This window comes from Lithobates pipiens, unplaced genomic scaffold, assembly GCF_037356315.1.
Source record: "Lithobates pipiens isolate NorthernLeopardFrog02 unplaced genomic scaffold, aLitPip1_a1.2 Scaffold_13, whole genome shotgun sequence".
In the NCBI taxonomy this organism is placed as follows: Eukaryota; Metazoa; Chordata; class Amphibia; order Anura; family Ranidae; genus Lithobates; species Lithobates pipiens.
The window spans coordinates 451,962,291-451,980,107 of record NW_027507718.1 but is presented as its reverse complement, the minus strand read 5'-3'; the positions used below and the strand labels follow the sequence as shown (position 1 = coordinate 451,980,107).

Here is a 17,817-nt window from a genome sequence, read left to right as displayed (position 1 = left end):
ACAGAGTGCCATTAGTGTGCAAGAAAATAAATCAAATTAGTGATGTTACCACACAGTAAGGGATTAACTAGCTGAATGGCAAAAGCTACTAACCCCAAACAAGACGACCACTTACCTGCATCGCTAATTTCTATTAGATCGACCATAACGAATTCCTAATTGGACGAGGAAGACTGCTGCTCTTGGTAAATAACAATACTATATGAAAATACTGAATTATTCCAACCTCTTATATATATTTACTGCAAACCTTCACATTTCTTTTTAAATTTATATAATGCACACTTAACTTAAGCTGGCCATACATTATACAATTTTCTTGTTCAATTTCCTGTAGATTTACCTTCAACTATATAGTTCAAGGGCCTGCCTGATTGTAAACAAATTTAAAGTGTTTAGATTGGACCTCATATTATATGGTTTTGGTGGAATTGTATAAGAACATTGTATAATGTAAGGCCAGCCAGACACCTTTCCCAAATGGCAAAACATTTCCCAGATTATTTATTGCTGTTCTAAGCTGTTCTACTAGTACCTATCTATCTATCTATCTATCTATCTATCTATCTATCTATCTATCTATCTATCTATCTTTTATATATAAATATAGGTACTAAGAATCTAAATAGCATAATAGTATTATATTGTTAAAATCTATCTATCCACTCATCTTTTTAGAAAAGTAAAGCTAATACAAATATAAATAAAATAATAATAGTATAATATTTTATTACTATATACTACTTTGCATGTCATGCTCTCATCATTTGCACCTTTCCAACTCGCAAACAAATGTCACAAATGATATATTGTTATTATATTATATAATTTGATATTCCAAGTTGTTAATGATCTATCTATCTATCTATCTATCTATCTATCTATCTATCTATCTATCTATCTATCTATCTATCTATCTATCTATCTATCTATCTATCTATCTATCTATCTATCTTTTATATATAAATATAGGTACTAAGAATCTAAATAGCATAATAGTATTATATTGTTAAAATCGCTAAACCAAATATAAACAACATTATAGAAAAATTGCCAATGTTATATTACTGGAGTGAGTGTTATGTTTAATTTTACTGAGTATAATTTAGAAATAAGTGGGTATTATTTTCAAATGATATGCTGATATATATATATATATATATATATACACACACACACACACACACACACACACACACACACACACACACACATATATATATATATATATATATATATATATATATATATATATATATATATATACACACATAGATAGATAGATAGATAGATAGATAGATAGATAGATAGATAGATAGATAGATAGATAGATAGACTATATGTAATACATCTCTGTGTATAAATAGATAGATAGATAGATAGATAGATAGATAGATAGATAGATAGATAGATAGATAGATAGATAGATAGATAATCTATATGTAATAAATCTCTGTGTATAAATAGATAGATAGATAGATAGATAGATAGATAGATAGATAGATAGATAGATAGATAGATAGATAGATAGATAGATAATCTATATTTAATATATCTCGGTGTATAAATAGATAGATAGATAGATAGATAGATAGATAGATAGATAGATAGATAGATAGATAATCTATATGTAATAAATCTCTGTGTATAAATAGATAGATAGATAGATAGATAGATAGATAGATAGATAGATAGATAGATAGATAGATAGATAGATAGATAGATAATCTATATTTAATATATCTCGGTGTATAAATAGATAGATAGATAGATAGATAGATAGATAGATAGATAGATAGATAGATAGATAGATAGATAGATAGATAGATAGATAGATAGATAGATAATTGTACATAAGAGAGTTGACCGCGATCCTTCTCCTGCCGGTACATGGGTAGTCTGACCCTCATAAGAACATACAAATATTCCTTCATTAATAGAAAGAGTCGTATTTTAGTATTTACCAGATTGCAGCATATAACTTGTATATAATATTTAATATAGATAATTTTTAACACAAATAATAACTTGGCAAAATCTCCCCTTCTGATGGATATGTTCTTCCTATATTGGTACATGGGATGCAGATTGTCTGGATTCAGCCAATCAGTTCGTCTCGGACACATTAGAATCTGTACAATTTGTGCACATCGTCCGGTGTGGACCCTTCTCGATCATACATCTGAAGGCACTATTTTTTTGTTTTTTGGGGGTTTTACCAGAAATCCACTCGGAAGCTATACCGTATCCGTATTAAAATAATTCCAATTTTTGATAAACATATTAGTAACCTAGTCAATTTAATCATAGCGTGGAGTTAATTGAATTCAAAACAGACATTGGCGTTGATTTGCTAGTGAGGTTGAGCCTGTTCACTTAGCAAAGTCAAAGTTCACTAAGGTTAGTAAATACGGTAAGATGGTGTAAACTTCAATCATCTATCTATTTTCCAGGCATTTTTCATTACACACGATTGGATATACAAATCTAGAATGGTTGTCCTGTTTACTAAGCAATGAGCGAACATTCTTTATAGCAAACTCAAATGAATATCTTCTCCTCTACTTAGCGAATGAGCCCTACTGAATGGACAGGATCGATATATAGTTGATTGATCAGTCTGGGAGTTGTATTGGGGGTTATACAATGGATATGATATTGCCGCAATTGGCTTATACAGAGCAATGTTGCTAACAGCCGAAAATACAAGTGCAACTCCTGAATACAGTTTTATGTGAAAGATGATTTTTGATCGATGCCATTAATTTACCGACCATCATTGGACTGAATATAATAGTACATTGGTATACTGTATATGTATATAAATATTAGATAATACTTCTCTGCTGACAGTCATAATACATTATAGGGAGTTTGATGTCACCGATAATCAACTCATATTCATCAATGTATAACCACCTCTAGATCTATAACTCTGCTCCCATTCAACCCAATATTGCCGCTTTCTTACAATGTTAGAACAAAAACAGTTTTATAAAAAAATATATATACTGTGTATAAATACAATTATATTACTTGCCAAACACACATGACATATATACTCCTCCTGGCCAATTACATTTAACGATCTCAGTCCATTTGACTGTGTACTGACCATTATCATCTGATGATTTACTAAAGAATCATGTGCAAGGGGAAGGTATGTTTTAATTCCCGACTCATCAAAGAGTCAAAACCTCTCCTTTTCACAAATAAAGCTGTCCATATTTTCTGCTAGGGATTAAATAAATACTGGTAGATCACCTATATGAAAATATCAGGGTGGAAATTTCAAGGTGCCTTTACACAGTGCCAGTGGAAAAAGAACTACATAGTGCCAGTACACATAGGGAAAGAGTATGCCTTTACATAGTGCCAATATATACGGTAAGCCAATACACAGCGCCAGCGCACAAGCCCTTGTATAGGGAAATAATTATTTGCCTTTACTGTACCTAATATTTCTTTACATAGTGCCAATATATGTTCCATTACACAGTGCCAGTGCACAAGCCCTTGTTTAGAGAAATAGCATATGCCTTAACACAATGGCATGTGTCAATACATAGTGCCAGTGCGAAGCCCTTGTATAGGGGAATAGTACATGCCTTTACACAGTGCCAATACATGTGCTAATACCGAGTGCCAATGCAGGTACCTTATAGAGTGCTTGTACAAATGCATTCGGTCTGATTTACTAAAGGAGTCGAGAATTTTCACTCATAAATTGTGTGGATATTTAGTTCAATTATGCAATCATGTGCAGGAGAAATAAGTAAACTTGAATTTGCTTTTGAATGGATAATTGAAGGGAATATGTACACAACATATTGTGTGAATATTCTGTACCATTTTAGTAGTGTAGTGTCAGTGAATGTGCAATGCAAATAGTGTATGTGCTATTATATTGTGCCAGTGCATGTGCTATCAATAGTCCCAGTAGATGTTACTTCACACAGTGCCAGTTTAATTGTCCTTTTATAGGGTCAATACAAACACCCTACAGTGCATATATCTATATAGTGCTAGTTCATGTAGTGCCACTGTATGTCTCCTTAAAATGTGCCAGTGCATGTGCCCTTATAAAAAGCATGCATACATATCTATACAAAGTGTCAGTGCATGCACCCTTGCAAAGTGTCAGTGCATTTATCATTATAGTGCCAATGCAAGTACTCATACATAGTGCCAGTGCATGTGCCTTTACAGAGTGCCTATGTATGCACAATTACAAAGTGCCAGTGCATGTACCCATGCAAAGTGCCAGTGCATGTACCCATGCAAAGTGCCAGTGCATGTACCCATGCAAAGCGCCAGTGCAAGTACTCTTACAAAGTGGAAGTGCGTGTGCCTTTACAGAGTGCCTGTGTATGTACAATTACAAAGTGCCAATGCATGTACCCATGCAAAGTGCCAGTGCATGTATCCTCACAGTGCCAGTGCAAATACTCTTACATAGTGCCAGTGCATGTGCCTTCACAGAGTGCCTATGTATGTAAAATTACAAAGTGCCAGTGAATGTACCCTTGCAAAGTGCCAGCACATGTATCCTTATAGAGTGTCAGTGCCCATACATAGTTCCAGTGCATGTACTGTACATGTACATTGTTCCAGTGTGTGTGCCATTGCAGAGTGTCAGTGTATGTGAAATTACAGTGCACACACCTTAGCACTGTTGCAGCCTTTACCCAGGCTAATATTCACAAATTCAATGGAAATTAAGGCTTAAGCTATAGCTTGAGGCACTGTGCCCTAAATGGCTCCTGTGATTTGACAGCATACATTTCTATAGCATTGCTGTAACCCTCCAAAGGCCAGCATTGTGAAGGCTAGACAGGTCCTCTCTAAACAGTAGCACAGACTGAGCTATTAAACCCTAGAAGCATGCCACCAGGTGCTTGGCAGGGACAATGGCAGCTCCAGCAGAGACATGGCTCAGACAAGGCTTATGAGATGCAGGATTCAACAGCCCCATCCATAATCATCTTGTAAAAATACAGTCTGACAATAAGATAAACTTTACCATAATGAGGGGCACTGTACAACCAAGTGCCATTGTGTTATAACCACTAAAAGTGAGTTGCCCATTAATAAAATAAAGAATGACACAGGGGAGGGGGGTCTGAGACAGGGCTGGTGATGAGGCTTCCTGAAATCTGCAGGCAAGTTGGGTGGTCTGTGTTTATTTCAACAGTGTTAACTAGACCCCTTCCTCACCTCCCTGTGCAAGAGCCTTCAGCAGCTTGTCCTGCTGAGATCCTCTTCACACAGTTCCCTGTCATCCCCCAGGAGAAAGAAATCTCCACATTTTGCAGGGCCGTGTGTTTATTTTTCACCCCACCAAGAAGTTAATGTATAGGCCAAGATCAATATGGTGCTAGATTTGTGAACAAGGAACCGCCAGGTAGTTTTCCAGCCTCCCTGCTAGGGAAGAACTTCCAGAGAATCCCCTTCTTGTGTTTGTCAGGCTCCTTTCTCTATACTCACTCCTGTAGAAAAAAGTAGCCTGATTCCTCCTTGGCACTGCAGCCTCTCCATAGGCTTTTAGCATTTTTAGGCTTTATTGTTTTGCATATTACCTATTATACTTATTTTGTATATTATTTTATGAATTTATATGGGGTTTGCAGACAACTCAGAGTTATTTCCATCAATTCCTGCCTGAAAGGAGCCAAGCTTGCCCTTTAAGGGGCATCAGAATCTGTGAAAGCTGTCAACAGCTGCCCGTATAAAAATTTGTTCATCATAAGCCTAGCCTAGGTTCACACTAGTGCTGCCGCACCATTATGGATTTTTCCAGTGCATTTAAGTAGTGTGTTTTCTGTGCGTTCTTGGTGTGTTTTCATGTTTTTTTTTGTTAAATGCAAAACCCTGCCAAAAATGTATGCACACATGTTTTTAACCACTTACAGACCATACGGGAAAGCAAAGTATTGGTACGTCGCTGCCTGTTTTCAGGTTTAGGGCATACAAATGCGTGCCACCCCATTGACACCCGATGTGATTGTACACAACAGGAGTTTGTCAGCAGGTCCCGAACCAATGTGTCATGGCTGAGACCTGCTGATCAGCTGTGTACATTCACTGCCCAGAGCCCTGTGTTGACAATTATAGGCTTATTATAGGCTTACCTATAGGTACAAGTCAGAGATGGGAGTTTACTTCCATTTAAGATCCAAGCTTTGCAAAGCACCATCTGATTACACTATATATATTGCTAGATAAGATTATTTCTTTATTAATATTATTATTATATAATTAAAGTGTTACTAAAAAGGAAATGGATGGCCTCACAAAATGTAGTGAATAAAAAAGATGTACTATCATCCAATTTAAATAGAATGGAGGTTTGGGAGTCTGGTCCCCACCCAAGACCCTCCAAAAAAGAGAAGCATGCGGACTATCTCGGTACAGGTTAAAAATTGTAAAACATGAAAATTTGAACAATATATTTATTAATACAAAAAAACAATCAATTTCTAAAATAACAGATGGTGTGGTATTTCAACTAGTTTCGCAGTGTGTCCGCTTCATCAGGAAATAAAGGGAATACATCTGAAAAACATATAGAATATTCCATAATATTATAACAATAATATTGCCATAAACATTACAGTTCAGGTATATTTAGGGGATTAGGGATAAAAAGGAAGATCAGAATAGGCAGCTGCTTACCCAAGCACCAGTACCATCAAGGCACAGAAGTCACCTGGCCAAGCCTCCCGCGGCGACTGGGGGAGGCAATTTATGCAAAGCCAAGGGGCTATAGTGTGGATAAAATGAATGGAATATACTCAGTTGCCAAATACTAGTGAATCATGCCAATATAAAACGGCAGATAAATTGTCATCAAAGTGAAAAAGGGGAGGTGCAAAGGGGATTGAATAAACCCAACCGCAATCTCCATAATGTGTTGAAATGGGAACATAATTCAAAAAAGAATAATGTAATAATGTGAAAGAAACCGCACAAAGAAACCGGGACCCAACAGAAAGGAAAAGGGGGGAAAAAAGGGGGAAAAAAATAAAGTGTTACTAAACTCACAACAGTAGGCCTCATGTACACTGCTGCTGATAAACAGACGTTCAGTGGCAGTTGGCTGCTTTTTTCAGCTGCCCCTGAACTCATCCAATGTTATCTTATTGTGTACATGTACACAGGTTTGTTTAATGTCGTTTTTAGGCAGTTGGGTTTAAAGGCCTTTTTTGGAAAGCAAAAAAAATGAGTTCAGACACTGAGTTTCAAAACGTGGCTAAATGCAGTAACTCGCATTTATCCGCATTTTGTTTACAGGCGTTTTTCATTTTTGGCTATTTAAAAAAAATAATAATGAAAAAAACACAGCATGTAAACGTGGCAAAACGGACGTTTTAAACGAGGGTTACTATCTGTCAAGTTAAATAATTCAGGAGACGTTGTAAAAACATCCCGTGTACATTAAACTTAAAATCAGTCGGTATATGCAGCAAAGCATGCTTGTTATACTCACTGTGTATTAACGGAGTATTACCCTAAGGGGTTAATACTTCACATTGTGTAAAAAGGCTCTTTGTCTTCTCTGATCCCCCCTTCTTCCATTGTCCCCAATCCATCTCCTGATAGAACAGAGCCTTGGGGGCACTTTGCACATGCTCAGTTTGATGTGTATTGCTAGAGATTTTTTTTCTTTTTGGGAGGGTGCATGTGATCAGCACAGGGCCAATCAGCACTGTCCAAACAGAGGGTCAGGGGTCCTGCAGCCTCTTAGGACAGTCATAGTGGAATGAAAACTCTTCCTACAAGCTTTTACCAGACACTAATAGAAGTCAGAAGACTGCTATATACTGCTGATGAGAATAGGTATTTAGCAGTTTATATTTACTAAAATAATTGCATTCCCATGTTCTGTGTACTGTGGGAGACCAGATATAGTGAATGCAGGGTCCTGGGTTTAGTAACACTTTATTGTACTATTTTCCATAATACAGTTACCATCTCCATTTATCTAAAGAACAGTCCAGTATTTTGGAGACTGTTCCTTCATTTATTTTCAGTGTTCATCTAGCTTTACGAACAATCTACTGGAAATAATAAACTCAATACGCACAGTTAACACTGTTCCTCTGTTGCCTGTATTGGTTACATTTCTAATTTTCAGTCTGGGATCTGACACCCTATAAAAAGTTTGTGTCTGTGCCCACGCTCTTCACTACATCATGATGACTGACAGCATAATCTTCACACAAGAATCTCCAAGTGCATTATGGGAACATGGTATTTTTTTTCCTGACTCAAAACTCCTTGGGTATGAAATGCAAGAGGAGAGGATTGAATACTGACAGGTCTCAGTTTTTCCCATTTTTTCCCACACGTGTCTGTTGTTAGAGGCATTAAGACCCCAATAACAGTAAGGGAATAATTCATTAAATTTGTATTTTTTTTAATTTAATCTTATTTTATTAAATTTTTAAATATTACAAGAACAAGGAAAGGATTTTTTTTTCCTTAGTACTATTTAGTCTTAAAGAGTAACCCCACATTTGTTGTAAAAAACAAAAAAACAAAAAAAACTTCTGGCTGATCAATGTACATTGCAAGGATTTTAACCACTTGCCGACCGGCAGAATGGCATGGCTGGGCAAAGTAACGTACCCGTACGTCACTTTGAATTTTCCGCCGTTTACGCGTGCGCCTGCCGTGAGCTCCATGACCGTGGGACCCGCGGACCAGTGTTGCCAACCTACCAGATTAAAATTTACTAACATGACACCCAAAATTTCCTGGCACAGACAAGTTTTTACTGGCATTTCCAAAAGTTACAAAATTACAGTTTTAAGTGCAAATTTTAGTATTTAGGCTACAAACAAGTACAATATGCAATTAGCAATGTGATTTAAGGTAGATATTAGGGCAAAAAACATATTTCTTACTTATTTTTCAATATAGTAAGTAGCTCAGGGACAGGACTCAGGGTGGCAAGAAATTGGAATAGGAAGGCACACACATGAATTTGCTCCCTTCAGTCCTCTACAGTCTAAACAGCACTGACAGTCCTGCTCCTGACCTGCCCAACTCCTCCCCTGCAGACCCACACACGAGCCTCTGGCCGCTCTGCTTGGCTCCCTTGCAGCATGACATCACACGACATACTCGGGCACCGCCTCCACCAGAGCTGCCCGAACACACTGTAGAAGGGACTTGGATGGTCTCGGCCAGCTCTGGGCTGAGCTGAACATCACAGCCATATTTTTTACTGGCAAATTTTTCCTTTTACTGGCATTTACTGGCAGGACAAAATTGTCTGTTTTTTACTGACTGCTAGTAAAAATACTGACGGTTGGCAACACTGCCGCGGACTCGATCGCTGCTGGGATACTCGCGATCATGTCACGGAGCTGAAGAATGGGGAGATGAGGATGCAAACTGCATCTGCCCTTGCTTCCTAGTGACAGGACACCGATCGCCTGCTCCCTGTTATCGGGAGCAGCGATCAGTGTCGTGTCACTGATAGCCCATCCCCCAGACAGTTAGAAACACTCCCCCAGGACACACCTAACCTCTCCCTGCCCCCTAGTGGTTAACCCCTTCACTGCCAGTGACATTTTTACAATAATTAATGCAATTTTATAGCATTGATTTCTGTATTAATGCCAATGATCCCAAAAATGTGTCAAAATTGTACGACGTGTCCGCAATAATGTCGCAGTCACGATAAAAATCACTGATCGCCGCCATTACTAGTAAAAAAAAAAAATATTAATAAAAATGCCATAAACTATCCCCTATTTTGTAGACGCTATAACTTTTGCGCAAACCAATCAATAAACACTTATTGCGATTTTTTTAACCAAAAATATGTAGAAGAATACGTATTGGCCTAAAGTGAGGAAAAAAAAATTTTTTTTGTATATTTTTGGGGGATATTTATTATAGCAAAAAGTAAAAAAGAATGTGTTTTTTTCAAAATTGTGGGAAAAAAAGAACGTCAATTTTGTTTTGCAGCCACGTCGCATGATCGCGCAATTGTCAGTTAAATCGACGCAGTGCCGAATCGCAAAAAGTGCTTTGGTCAGGAAGGGGGTAAATCCTTCCGGGGCTTAAGTGGTTAACAAACTTGCAGATTCCTACCTGTTTCTGCTCTAAAGAAAAAGCTGTCTTTTTGATTATGTCAATGTGCAACGTGAATCTGACTGGGAGTGACTTTTTCATTATTAATCTGCTGATGCGCTTGCAGTGTTCAAATGAGGAAAGTTGCAGGGTCAGCATCCCTTTAGAAGTGATTAACCCTTCAGGGTATCTCAAATACAATTATTTTTTTTGTTGCAGAGAGTGCCTAAAATCTGACTTTTATCTTAGTGCAAACTTTTGGGGAAACTGGTGAGCCAATCACACAAGCAGGAAATTATATTTCTGGGGAAGTTCTGTATACGTACTGTGTACAGAAGGCCTGCAGGTTCCCATATCACATTTAATTTTACAGAAAATTACAGCGGCTGCAGATTGAAAAGGAAAGGTAATTTTGAATAGCATTCAATTACAATATGGCTTTGTCAGGGCTGGGCTCAGTCCTTCCTTCTCAAAGCTGACCGCTCAGCTGTCGGCTAATTGCCAGCTCCTTTCTCTCCACAGTGACTCACCTGTTGATGATATCCTGCTTATCAGTCCTGCCTACTTAAGCCGTCCAGCCCAGGAGATCTCTGACTTCGCCTTGGTCACATCTCTAGAGACACTCTCCTGTGTTCCTGTTAAAGACTTGATTGGCTGACATTCCTTCTGGCTTCAGATCCTGCTTGCTGTACTACTACACTCATCTCTGGCTCCCTGATGTTTTGGCTTGGCTGGCTATCTGTTCCAGTTCCTGAACTCTGGCTATGTTTTGACTAAGTTTATTCTGTTTACCTTTTTATTATTATTATTATTAAACAAGTGTGATTGATAACTGTACTTCTGTCTCAGTCTGATTCATGGTTTCTGACAGTAGGTGAAGGCCATGAATTCAGAAGATGCAGGCAATCCACTTGTTGGATAATTTTTTTCCAGACCAAATGAGCAGGATCACTGCATGGATCAGTTTGCCATGGAGTTACAAACGTTCCTGAGTTGCACGGCTCACCTGGAATCTCCCACTGTGGCTGCTCTAGTACAACCTGTGTCACAGGCCATCCCTGCTGCTGCTCCGTCCCTGCTGTTTCTGTGCAGACTCATGTATTACCTCTATAAGAGGTATGTCTGGTTTCGCTCCACTTCCCCAGCAATTTAGGGGTGATCCAGTCCAATGCAGAGGGTTTCTCAACCAGGTTGAGATATACTTTGAGATGCTGTCCCAGGCGTTTCCCACAGACAGAAGCAAAGTAGGTTTTGTGATATCTTTGCTTTCTGAGAGAGCCTTGGCCTGGGCAAACCCTCTATGGGAGATGCAAAAACCTGTTGTCTTGAGTTACCCTCAGTTTGTGGCTTCTTTTAAAAGGGTATTTGATGTTCCCACATGCTCTGCTTCTGTTGCCAAGTGCCTCATGTCCATCAAACAGTGTACAAGAACTGTTGCCAATTACGCCATTGAATTCCGTACTCTGGCAGCAGAGGTTGCTTGAAACAATGAGGCCCTCATGGCTGCTTTTTCTCATAGTCTCTCGGATGCCTTCAAGGATGAGATAGCAGCCCGAGATATTCTCACGGAGCTGGAGAAGTTGATCACGTTTTCCATCCTCATTGACTCCAGACCGAGATAAAGACTTCCTTTTAAGGAGCGCTTGCAGAAGCCTCCTGTACATTTGTCTCCAGTTTTCCAGGAATTTATTAATGATGTCCTCCGAGATTTGTTGCAGTTATGTATGGTGGTTTATCTCTACGATATCTTCATATTTTCCAAGTCCCTGGAGAGCCACCACACAGATGTCTGTTTTGTGCTTCAGAAACTAAGAAAGAACAATCTCTATTGTAAATTGGAGAAGTGTGAATTTCATCGTGAACAAGTTAATTTCCTGGGCTATGTCATTTCCACTGCTGGTTTTCGATGGACCCAGAGAAACTTCCAGCAGTCCTACAGTGGCCCCGACCCGTGGGTTTATGTCCTCTGAAGCATTTTCTTGGCTTTGCCAACTATCGGAAGTTTATTTGTACCTTCTCATCTCTGGTCAAGCTCCTGAGTGATATGACCAGAAAGGATGGTAACCTACAAAGTTGGTCTCTGGAGTTCATTAAGGCCTTTGAGAGTCTCAAGGCTGCCTTTGTTTCTGCTCCTGAGAGAGCTATTAGTGATCATTTTAGCCCTGAAAGAAGGGAGACATCTCCTCGAAGGTACCATTGTACCGGTTCTTATTCTTACTGACCATAAGGATCTCACATTCTTATCTGAGGCTAAACACCTCCCTCCAAGAACAGAAGGACACGATGGGCTCTTTTCTTGTCTAGTCTCAATTACATTGTCTCATTCTTACCCGGTACTAAGAAGGGCTGATGCTTTGTCACAACAATTTTCCTCCACTTCCAAGTTGGAGTCAGTTCTGGTTCCTGTTATTCCTCCTGATCGTATTCTGGCTACGGTTCGCACCACTCTCACTTCTCCTTTGGGTGACAAAATTCTTGCCGCTTAGGTCCATGCTCCTCCTGAGAAACCTTGTGACCACTGTCCCAGAGAGTCTCCATACTGCCATGCTCCAGACATACCATTCTCTTAAGGCTGCTGTCCACCCTGGGAAGAATCAACTCTTTTGGGCCATTTCCCAACAATTCTGGTGGCCTAGTCTACGTGCTGATGTAACTGCCTTCATAGCTGCCTGTTCAGTGTGTGCTCAGAGTAAGACTCCATGCCACCTTCCAGTGGGCCTCCTACAATCCATACCCAATGGAGAGAGGCCCTGGACCCACCTGTCTATGGATTTCATTGTGGAGTTATCCAACTCCCAGGGCAACACAGCTATCCTTATGGTGGTTGACCGGTTCTCAAAAATGTCCCATTGTATTCCACTTAAGAAGTTGCCCACTTCTAAGGAACTGGCCTCCATTTTTGCTCGGGAGATTTTTTGCTTACTTGGGCTACTCAAGGTGATTGTCATGGACAGGAATAGTCAGTTTGTGTCCCGGTTCTGGTGAGCCTTTTGTGCACAGTTGGGAATTCAGCTTGATTTCTCCTCTGAGAATCACCCGTAGTCTAATGGGGCCGCAGAACAAGCCAATCAGTCCTTGGAGCAATTCCTACGTTGCTATATTTCTGACCATCATAACAAATTGTCAGACCTCTTACCGTGGGTGCAGTTTGCTCACAATAGTGCCTTGAATTCTGCTTCCCGATTGTCCCCGTTTATGGCGAACTATGGTTTCCAACCTTCCATGTTGCCTGACTAGTTTGTTCTGCAGAGTATCCCTGCATTAGAGGAGCATCTCCCTGCTCTTCGTTCCACTTGGGCACAAATCCAGGATTCTTTGCGACATGCTAATGATAGATACAGATTCCATGCTGACCGCAGACGCCTGCCTGTGCCTTCCTACCAGGTTGTGGACAGGGTCTGGCTGTTATCTCGCAACCTCTGACTTTGTGTTCCCTCTCTGAAGTTCGCACCTTGGTTTATTGGGCTTTTCCGTATTCTTTGCAGGATTAACCCAGTGGCTTATGCATTAGACTTTCCTTCTAATATGCATATCTCAAATGTATTTATGTAATTCATGTCTCCTTATTAAAACCTTTGGTCTGCAACTGCTTTACCACCTCGGTGCCTTTCCTCACCCTGTACAGGTTGAGAACCATGAGGAGTATGAAGTACAGTTCATTCTTGACTCCCGTAGGTTTCGTGGGTGCATGCAGTACCTGGTGCATTGGAATGGGTACGGTCGGGAGGAACGCTTTTGCTTCTCATCCTCAAACATACATGCCCCTGTCCTCCGCCGTGATTTCCATAGACATTTCCCCTCAAGCATGGTGGTCCTCCGAAGGGGAAGGGTCATTGAGGAGGGGGTACCGTCAGGACTAGGCTCAGCCCTTCCTTCTCAAAGCTGGCCACTTTGCCGTCGGCTATTTGCCAGCTCCTTTCTCTACACAGTGACTCATCTGTTGCTGATATCCTGTTAAAAAATTGCTTGGCTGACATTCCTTCTGGCTTCAGATCCTGCTTGCTGTTCTACTATGCTCATCTCTGGCTCCCTGACCTTTTGTCTGACTATCTGTCACGGTTCCTGAACTCTTGCTATGTTTTGACTATGTTTACCTTTTTATTATTAATATTATTATTATTAATAATAAACAAGTTTGATTTAACTGTACTTCTGTCTTGCTTGTGTCGCAGTTATATACACTATATTATTTTTTCTTTATTTTTGTCCCCTTCAATTCCTTCCTTCCTTTAAGAGGTCCCAGCAGGGACAGGTCCCCGAAGCCAATGCATGGGCCCGGTGGGCACGATGCCCGCCAGGCATCCACGATCGCTCGTGACAGAGCGAGAATCGGGATCTGTGTGTGTAAACACACAGATCCCCATTTTCTCAGGAAAGAGGAGAGAGATTGTGTGTACATACTAAGTATGAACACTGATCTCTCTCCTCCCCTAGTCAGTTCCATCCCCCCTAAAGTTATAACACACATAGGGAACACAGTTAACCCCTTGATCGCCTCCTAGTGTTAACCCCTTCCCTGCCAGTGTCATTTATACAGTAATCAATGGCTATTTTTAGCTCTGATCGCTGTATAAACGTCAATGGTCCCAAAATAGTGTCAAAAGTTTCCAATCCGACTGATAAAAATTGCAAATAACCGACATTACTAGTAAAAAAATAATAATAATAAAATAAAAATTACATAAATCTATCCCCTATTTTGTAGAGGCTATAACTTTTGTGTAAACCGATGAATATACACTTACTGTGATTTTTTTTAAACAAAAATATGTAGAAGAATACATATCAGCCTAAACTAAGGAAATTTTTTTTTCAAAATTGTTGCTATTTCTTTGTTTATAGCGCAAAAATTAAAAACTGCAGAGGTGATGAAATACCACCAAAAGAGAGCTCTATTTGTGGGGATAAAAGAACATACATTTTGTGTGGGTCCAATGTCGCACGACTGCGTAATTGTCAGTTAAATTGATGCAGTGCCGTATCTCAAAAAATGGTCTGGTCAGGAAGGGGGCAAATCCTTCTGGGGCTGAAGTGATTAACCACTTAACAACCGGCCCATAGCCGAATTACGGCTACAGGGTGGTCTGATAACTCTAGGAGGGTGTACTATGACGTCCTCTCAGAATCGCGATAAAGCGCGCCCCCTGGGGTGAGCACATGGGAGTATCCGTGACCGCCGGGTCCAGAGGACCCAGTGCATCATGGATCACAGTAAATTGCCGATGACAGCGGCCATTTACCACGTGATCGCTCCGTCAAATTACGGAGCGATCACATGTAAACAAACCGGTTCCTCTCTCCCTTCTCCGTGCAGTGTGAGATCGGATGCAGCAGTGCTGTTTGCTTGATGTGTAGTGCCCACAGTGCTGCTCAGTGACAAATCCAGCCATCCCTCTGTATAACATCCACACTCAGCCATCCCGCCATCCACACTCATCCAGCCACGCTCAGCCATCCCCCCATCCACACTCCGCCATCCAGGCTCATCCATCCCGCCATCCAGGCTCATCCATCCACGCTCATCCATCCTGCCATCCACACTCATCCATCCCGCCATCCATACTCAGCCATCCTGCCATCCATGCTCAGACATCCCGCCCCATCCACGCTCAGCCATCGCGCCATCCACGCTCATCCATCCTGACATCCACACTCATCCATCCCGCCATCCACGCTCAGCCATCCTGCCATCCACGCCCATCCATCCTGCTCAGCTATCCCATCCACCCCCAGCCATACTCAGCCATACTCAGTCGTATGCAGTCATACTCAGCCGTACCCAGCCATACTCAGCCATACTGAGCTGTACCCAGCCATGCTCAGCCATACTCGGTGAAACCCAGCAATATTCAGCCACACCCAGCCATATTCAGTCATACTCAGCCATACCGAGATGTACCCAGCCATGCTCAGCCATACTCTGAGATACCCAACCATACTCAGCCGAACCCAGCCGTATTTAGCCATGCTCAGTCATACCAAGCTGTACCCAGCCATGTTCAGCCATACTCAGCGATACCCAGCCATACTCAGCAATACCCAGCCATACTGAGCCATACCCAGCCATGCACAGCCATACCCAGTTGTGCTCAGCCATACCCAGCCTTACTCAGCCTCTGTATGTGGCTAGGCTGTGCAAGTTTCCCACATGTGGTATCGCCCTACTGAGGAGGAGTAGGAGAATCTATTTTGGGGTGTCATTTTTGGTATATACATGCTATGTGTTTGAAATATTATATAAATGGACATCTTTGTGTTAAAAAAAAAAATGCGTTTTCATTTTCTTTCCACATATTACAAAAATTTGTAGAAAAAAATGACATGTTCAAAAGACTCATTATGGCTCATAGATTATACGTTGGGGTGTTTACTTTCCAAAATGGGGTCATTTTTGGGGTGTTTCCATTGTCCTGGTGCTCCAGGGCCTTCAAAAATGTAAGGCCTCTTTCAGACGAACAATCCATTCAGGTCCGCCTGTCAGTTTTTTAGGCGAACCTGAACGGTCGGATGTCAGCGGTGACATGTCCGCTGACATCTGACCCGCTCTGATCCGAAAAAGTGTGATGGAGGAAAAAGCTACTTTTCCATTCGTCTGCGGATCGGATCGGGTGACAACGGACTCTGCCCATAGGGGAGAGCGGCGCTCTGACAGGTCCGTCCCTGCACAGTATGCAGAGACGGACCTGTCATTTTCCTGCTCAGCGGGGATCGACGGAGCGATCCCCACTGAGCAAGCGGGTGTCTACAGGGCAGATCATCATGGATCCGCCCCGTGTGAAAGAGCCCTAAGAGTTAGTCAGGAAATTAGATGTGTAATTTATGCTCCAGAACACCTGACAGCACGTGCATGTTGGGCCTCTGTATGTGGCCAGGCTGCGTAAAAGTCTCACACATGTGTTATCGCCATACTCAGGAGAAGTAGCATAATGTATTTTCCTGCCCCTTATTTGGTATTTGCACAAATGTGAGGTGAGGGGCATTTTCGATGTTAGTTTTTGATGCGTTTTAAGATGCACTGACATGCCTTTCTAATTTTATCTAAAGCCCCAATACCGTGCATTGACGGACAAAATAATAAACATTACTTTTTTTTGGCCGATGCACTGCATATTGCATATATATGAACTATATGAAAAATGCATACGTGCAATTTTTTAAACCATACATTTTTATTCAAAAATGAATAATCAGCATGGTGGAATTTTAATAAAAAGTGTGTAGCGCCAAAAGTAAATGAACAGCGATGAGATGAAAATACTGTGTTATAAATGGACAGCACATTGAAATAAAGTCCAAGAAAATGCTAAAGTGAAAAAAAAATAAAAATATAGGTCCAAGCTTGTGGATGGAAATCAACAATAAAAAACCAATGTAGTGAACAATATAGATCTAAATGCACAATCCCATGATAGGATCAGTAATATAAACTTATTGGTGAAAATACAATAGTTCAGTGCAAAGATGTGCACAAAAATTTGGTGGTTACTTGAAAAGTGAAGAGGTGATCCAGTACAATGCTCCAGAATCATCCACCACACCCCTGTGATATGGACAATGACCAGAAAAGTTGGCTGCCATTACAGCAGCAAACACAAAACTCAGTGTAGATCCACCATGTGTTGTGGGGAAGGCAACTCGCACCATACACATGTAACTGTAGTAAATATAGCTCATGGGAGCCAAATGAAGTCTCTATAGTGTAGTATTTATTGGAATTGTATGTTAAAAGCC

General features: G+C 40.6%; 1 long non-coding RNA gene across 1 annotated transcript in view; it reads left to right on the top strand.

Annotated features, from left to right (window-relative positions):
* Positions 1-17: 17 nt before the first annotated feature.
* LOC143975401 (uncharacterized) overlaps positions 18-17,817 on the top strand; it is a 29,310-nt gene continuing 11,510 nt past the window's right edge. Inside the window, exon 1 of the long non-coding RNA XR_013272377.1 lies at positions 18-185. This is a non-coding gene — a long non-coding RNA (uncharacterized LOC143975401). The remainder of the gene's footprint in view (positions 186-17,817) is intronic.